Source organism: Octodon degus, unplaced genomic scaffold (assembly GCF_000260255.1).
Source record: "Octodon degus isolate 3935 unplaced genomic scaffold, OctDeg1.0 scaffold00035, whole genome shotgun sequence".
Classification (NCBI taxonomy): domain Eukaryota; kingdom Metazoa; phylum Chordata; class Mammalia; order Rodentia; family Octodontidae; genus Octodon; species Octodon degus.
This window is the reverse complement of record NW_004524611.1, coordinates 3,786,792-3,793,948: the sequence shown is the minus strand read 5'-3', so window position 1 is coordinate 3,793,948 and position 7,157 is coordinate 3,786,792. Positions and strand designations below refer to the sequence as shown.

General features: G+C 54.7%; 1 pseudogene; it reads left to right on the top strand.

The window, feature by feature from the left end:
• The first annotated feature begins 474 nt into the window (after nt 1–474).
• Nucleotides 475–726, top strand: LOC101567454 (annotated as a pseudogene).
• Nucleotides 727–7,157: the final 6,431 nt, after the last annotated feature.

Here is a 7,157-nt window from a genome sequence, read left to right as displayed (position 1 = left end):
AAGGACGCCTGGCTCCAGCCTCACAAGACAAAGACTGTGGCCTCAGGCATCTCGCTCCTGGGTGGACTAACTTAATGCCTTACCTGAGAAGTCTTTGAGCAGCTGCCGCCCTCCTGGAATACTCCCCTCCCCTGTATTGATACCTAAATAAGTGTGGGCCTCCCAGAGAAGGTCTTGGTCTTAGCCCCAAGAGAAACTTGAATTCTGTTAGGGTCCTCCTGAGGCCCTAAAGTCAGGCCACGTGACGCGTCTGTTGAAGCCGCCGCCGTCCTGTCCACTCCTCTGGGAGCCTGAGAAGCCTGCGACAGCTAAGGGGCAGCAGTAATGGGCAGAAGCACCACAGGCGACACAAGGACGGGGACGCTCTGCACAGGATTAGCTTTGCCAAGCCAGCAAGCGTGAAAAGGGGCCAAACAAACAAAACCAATGACATTTCCTTCTAGAACACCAAAAGCTAGGCTGCTGCTGAGCAACATGGTGTCTAGAGTCGCCGCCTTCCTCAAGAACGCCTGGCCCAGGAGCTGGTGCTGGTCGTGTTCTTCGCTATCCCGGGCCTCGCTATAATGAAGCCCCCGATCAGTCCCTACACCAAATACTCCAGCATGATCAACCAGGCCACGCCCCACAACTACCCAGTGCCTGTCGGAGATGAGGGGAACACCCAATGTGCCCAGCCACCGCCAGGATGCCCAGGGCCCCAGCTTGGAGGGACTGAAGGACTTGTGAATACTTCTGCATGGACAGGGAAGTGGAGCCCTGCCCTGTCCTTCAGTAAAAATGTAAAAGCACCCCCCCAAAAAAAAAGAATACCAAATGCTGTTGCTTAAGAAAATATCTATAAAATGTCTCTGTTCTAAAAACATCATTCTGGCCGGGGAGATGGCTCAGTAGAATAAGCGCTTCCCTGGCAAGCGCAAGGGCCTGAGTTCAATCCCTAGTCCAGCAAAACCATCATTCTATAAAAGGGCCGGGATGCACGTAGCTCAGCAGCTCAGCAGCTCAGCGCTGCCTGCCAAGCACGATGTCCTGAGTTCCATTCCCTGTACCAAGTCACTACCTGCAAAAAAAATCCCCCAAAATTTATTTACTGCTGGGCATGATGGTGCGCACCTGTAATCCCAGCACTTGGGAGCTGAGGCAGGAGGATTGTTGAGTTTGAGGCCAGCCAGTGCTACAGAGTGAGTTCAAGGCCACATGAACTGCATAGCAAGACACTACCTCAAAAAGACCAAAAAAAAAAAAAAAAAAAAAGGAATAATCCTAACATGTCATTGGCTCTATAACATGTAGAGGAATTATGAGTGTAATAATGACACCCACAGAAAGAAGAACAAGCAGAGCTATGTTGGAGCACAGTTTCTACATGGCAGGAAACGGCTGTGTGGGGACAAAGGAATGCTTCCCGTGACTCATGTGATGCAGCCCTGGGTCTGCCGAGGCGGCCAGCAGGTGACTCCAGGTGTGCTGATGGCACTTGGTGAGGGCTACAGGCCAGGTCGTACTCTTTACTGAAATTAAGCTACAATTAGTTTGCAGCAGTTTCTAAGGAGCTAAGATATAACAATTACATGAATATCTTAAAAAAATACTAGAAAGTCATTAAAGGAGTGAAATAGTCCCCTGGAAAGCATTCACTTAAGATAAAAAGTGTCATAAAGGAGGAAGGCAGACAGAATTACCATGAGACGTGTAGAAACAAAATGAAGTAGCACCCGTGAAGCCAACCATACTAATAATAACATTAAATACAAATGAGTCAAACAGTCCAACCAAAAGGCAGAGACTGTAAGACTGGGCACAAGAGCACACACCGACTATTTGACATCTGGTGGGGACGGTCTCCAGATGACAGCTCAGTACAGCTTTTACAAGAGGAAAGGGCCCTGTGGGCTTGGGGTGGGAGCACACGTGCCCTGCACACGCCAGCTGCCAGGACTGGCACGACCCTGACTTGCTCTCCTGTCCTCCCTTCGCAGGGAGGTCCCGCCACTCCTTTCTCCACCCCATCGCCAGCCTCCAAGGCAGTATGAACACCGCCTCAAGATATCTTTGTGGCAGAGTGGCTGCTCACAGGTCCTCGCTGGGGCAGCTGCTCCCGTGGTAACGTGGCAACGCAGTCACTGCCACGGAGCACAGCTGTATCCTGGCGCCGTGGCCATCAGTGGCCTCAGTGGAAACCACGACTGCAAGGGAAGAGGACACAGGAGAATCTCACGCTGACTGACAGAGCAGCCCCATCCCGGCCAAGTTTAGGATGAGATGGAATCATGAACTACTTTCCCACCCGAGGAGCCCCACGGTGGACGCCAAGTCCGTGAACAGAACCCCTGCTGAGCTGCACATCATGGGCTCCGTGTGGCTGCAGGGATAAGAATAGAGCAGGAGAGGTGTGGGCAGGCGCTGAGGCCGCCCCAGCCTCTGGGGAGATCTTGCGCGCCACACGGAATCTGAGCCCCCACACGAGGGGATGAGCGCCACCTATCGGGCGCGGGAGACAGGGGCTGCCCCGAGGTGACAGCACAAGCTGGCTGCGTGCTGCTGGGGTCAGGGAGCAGCTGAGTCACTGATGGCTCAGACACTAGGTAGACCAGAGTGCAGCGATCCCGCAGCAGCACAGAACACTGAGGGGAAGGACACCCCGCTCACCAGTGTGTCCTGCCTGGTGACAAAGTAAGAAATGTTGAAATGGGACGGCAGCCCCAAGGGAAGCACGGGGCGTGAGCTCCAGACTCAAGGTTTAGGGTACCTTTTTAACCAATTCCAGGTTTAAAAGGCCTAAGAAAAGAGATGAAGGAGGACTATGGCTGGGAGAAAAGTGTGTGAAGAGACGTCAGGACGTGGCCATGCTGGGGACCTAGGAATTCCTCCATGCGACAAGGGGTTGGGGGGCCAGGGCAACCCGTAGGCAAGCTCAGGCGTGACAGTCACCTGGTGAGGGTCACAGGCAGGGCCATGAGAACCACCAAGGGGACCCAAGGAAGGCACCCTGGGTGCACGTGTGTGTGACACGTTCAGCCTGAAACTGTGTAAGCTGAGCCTTGGGGCTGAATTTGGACGCCTGTACCCCGAGTTGTCTACAAGCAAACTCTGGGCTCCACATCTTCCTGGGAGAAGGGGCCCCGCCATGGATGGTCTAGGCCTGTGAGTCAAGACCAGGCACGGAAAAGGTGAACCAGGTTTCAGGAAAACTCTAATGTGACACAGGCACCTGTGTCTGGTTCCCGCACGCAAAAGACAGGACAAGCTCAGGCTCAACATCCACATGGTGCGTGCACCTGGCTTGTGTTCACCCTCCTCCAAATTCCGAATTCAGACCTTTGCGGGAAATGATCAAGCTCACAGTGACAATAATAATCACCTACCGCACAAGGGATGAAGCCGAGTGACGTCACTAACCCTCTGCACTGTTCTGGGGTGAGGCCCTAAGATTTGGTTTTACAAATTTATATCAAGAACTCCTTTCTTCCAACTCAAGGTGGAGGCCCTTCCCCAGGCATTCTATTTAGACATCTGCCCAGCCTGTGACTTGGGGTGTCTGATGGACAGAGGACCTTTGTGGGTGCCCGTGGCAGTGGGAATCCTGGACGGAGGCACATTCCATACCCAGTCAGCTCGTGGGATCTGTCCCCACATGGCTGCCATGCGCTGGGGAGCTTGGGAGGAGAATCCATTCAGTGAAATCTTGGGAAGGCAGAGAGCGACGCAGCTCTGGTGCTAAGGACTCAGCAGCCGGGCCCGTGAGCACCACTCCACGCTCCCAGCCGACGTGGGCAGTGCTCCTCCGTCTGGCTGTCGACGTAACCCCGAGATCAGCAGGTATCGCACAGTCAGGACCACACAGCTCACAGCGGCCCTTGCTCAGGAAGTGTGCTGTTTGACTTAAATCCAGAAGAGGGTGCACAGGCTCGGGTTCAAGTGGTAGGGAGGTGGCACATGCTTGTGGGGCTTACACATAAGGCGGAGAACGAGTGCAGACTTCAGGCAGAAATAGTCTCTTCTGCCCAAAGCGGATCAACTTCTGCATTAGTGACGCTCAGCCTTGCCCGTGCATTGGGATCATACAGGAGTGTGGAGGGGCTGGAGAGATGGCTCAGTAGGATAAGTGCTTGACTGGCAAACGTAAGGATCTGAGTTCAATCCCCGGTTCCGCAAAAAAAAAAAAAAAAAAAACAAAAAAAAACCAACAACAACAAAACAGGAGTGTGGAAAGCAGAAATGGCACCCCGGGACTCCCATTTGACCAGATCTTGTGTCAAATGTTGCCATTCTCATATGTTCTGGTGAGACACATTCCCAGGGCTGGCCTAGAACCAGACAGACCCTCAGGGCCAGCAGTCAGGGAAGAAAACAGCTGATGCTACAGGATTCACGTTGCTTTGGGGTGGACCTGGATGTCCCCTAAAGGAACGTCCATCAGTTTGACTTGGATCCATAGTGCTGCTATGGGAAGGTGGTGGTACCTTTAAGGGGAGGAGCCTAATGTGAGGTCTCAGTCATTGGGGGTGTGGCCTTGAAGAGACACAAAGACCCTGGCTCCTCCCCTTCCTGTCTCTCACTCAGCCCTGGGACAACCAGGCTTCTTCTCTGCGCTCTGCCATGTTGGATGGTGACGGCCGCAAGCCTAGCCAGTCGGTTACGGGATGAAACCTCCAAGAACATAAACCAAAACAAACCTTTCCTCTTTTCAAACTGATTTAGGACTTAAGGACTTGTTATGTGAATGGAAGCCTGACTAGCACAAGATAACTGGCTAACTCCACACTCCTTTACCCCCATTTTCTTTTTGGGGTGAGGAGCAGCACGATCTGGTTTCATTTCAAATTAATGCAAGATTCACCACAGATGACATGAAGGCTATCTTGGTCTCACCTACTTAGCTCATGTCTAATAGCATTTATTTTACATTTTAATTATAATTTAAGATATAAAAAGCAAGTTTAGGGCGGGCCAGATAGCTCAGCGGACTAGGCAGAGCGCAGTGGCCGGGGTTTGATCTCCTGCAGGCAGTGCCAGCCGTACCCCCGGGGCGCGCACCTGTAACCCAGCTCTTGGGAGGCTGAACACTGGCAGATCACTGTGAGTCCGATCTACACAGTGAGACCTTGTAGAACTGTCCTAAATTTAAAAAAAAAAAAAAAAGCCAGTTTATAGAGCTATTCTTAATGTCCTTTCTTACTACGATAGAATTTGAGATCTTGCGCTTGCCAAGCAGGCACTTAAGCCGCTGAGCTATGTCTCTGGCCCACTAATGTCCTTTCTGTGTGAAAGGTAGATTATTGACCTAAACTAAAAAGCATTAAACGTATGAAGGTGATTAAATAATCTTAACTTCTAGGTAAATAGTGGGGTTTTTTTTCTGTTTGGGATTTTTTTGGGGGGAGGGGGTTGTTCGGGCTGGTCTTCATCTCTCTATGTAGCCCAGGCTGATCCTAAACTCACAGTAATCACCCTGCCCCCCGCCTTCCAAGTATTGGGGCTACAGCGCCAGCACTGCTACACCTGGTTTAGACACATCATTTTAAGAACTTTTAGCTTGTGGAAGCCAGGAGAGGTCTGTGACCATCCACAGGCACCACCAATCACCCCGATTCTCCCAGTAACTGACCTTTGTAATCGTCCAAGGGATCTCCAGCAGGCAGGGCTGAATAGTAGTGGGTGTCTCTCCCGCGGTACAGGGTGTGTCTGGAGGCATTTCCTACCTGCTAACTACATTCATACTGGAAATCCTAGGAGGAGCCAAGACAGGAGAGCTGAGCCGTAGTGGACGGCATCACAGATCAGCGCAGGTGCATCCGTCGCCTGCAAGGCACCCAGGAGCACCCCTGCAGCAGCCTCAGGGTGAATCGTGACAAGGCCTGGGCCTCTGCTGCGTAATTCACCAGGGGCCTCCCTGCCCTACGGGGCTCTCCTGTCCACCCGTGCAAGGGCTTCCCACAGAAAGCAGATTCCTCACTCGGGGCCAGCTAGCTCTCCTGGTCCTGGAAATCTCTGAGTTCCATGGGTCAGACCAGCAAGGCCCAGGAGCTGCATCTCGGCTTCTGGTGCAGCCGAGAGGGGCAGCAGAGGGGAGGGGAGGGCACGCTGTCCAGAACCAAGGTCACTGGGACCAGGTCGTGATGGGGGGCCAGGACCCAGACCTGCAGGCTTCAGAGAAGCGGCAAGGGTGGGGCAGGGGTTAGGGCTGGCGGTGCCCACAGCGAGAGGCCAGGGAAGGTTCCCGGAATCGCACTGTCTCAGCATCCTGCCTGCGCTCGGGGAAGCACTGGGTCTCCAGCACTTCCCCAAGCGAGGTCCCCGAGGTCCAGAGGAGCTGCCCTTCTCTCCCTCCCATCTGACCCAGGGCGGGAAAGGAAGGGACCCCGTTCGCCCCAGTTTTTCAACACTCAGTTGTGGTCCCAAGGCCTTCTGGGTGGAAATCTTCCTGCCTCAGCCTGCCCGGCGAGTGCACTCAGATCTCCCAGGACAGCGCCGTCTCCCTCTCCCAGCACAGCTCTGGCGGGCCTCGACCCGGAGCCTCCCTCCGACCTGCAGAAGATGCTGAACGCGGTGGGGCTGCAGCTGGCCGGCGGCGTCCTGGGGCGCTCGGGGGACCCGCAGGTACAGCTGGGCGCGGCCCTGCGAGCCGGGCTCCGCGGCTGAGAGACGGGGTGTGGGCAGCGCTCAGCCTGGGGAGAGCGTGGGGTCTGGGCGTGGGTCTGGGGCCAGCGGCCTCGGCGTCCCTCGGGAGCCGGCCACCGGGCAGCCCCGCAGGGCTCAGCCCACACGGAGCCGGCAGCAGTGTCTTCACAGCGCTACTGGGGGCTTTGCGGTGGAGAGGTGGAGCGGCGGCCAGGACAGACTCGCGCCGTCCCCTCAGAGCCACGGCCCACGGGACCCCGAGCCACGGGCTGCATCTGCGGGCTCCTGAGACCATCAGGTCAGGGCAAGAAATCGGACACGCGGCGAGAGCATCGCATGGTTGCGCTTCCTGGAGAACCCCGAAATACGAATAAATTCAAGGGCAAAATAAAAGACAGGTAACAGGAAGCAGGGAGGTAAAACCTTTGCAACAGGGAAGAGGACCCAGAGGAGGACAGGAGCGGAGAGGGGCGTGGGAAGCGCTGAGGTGTGTTATGCGCATGCGCCAACTCCACCTCACGCGTTAAGCGCTGCAACAC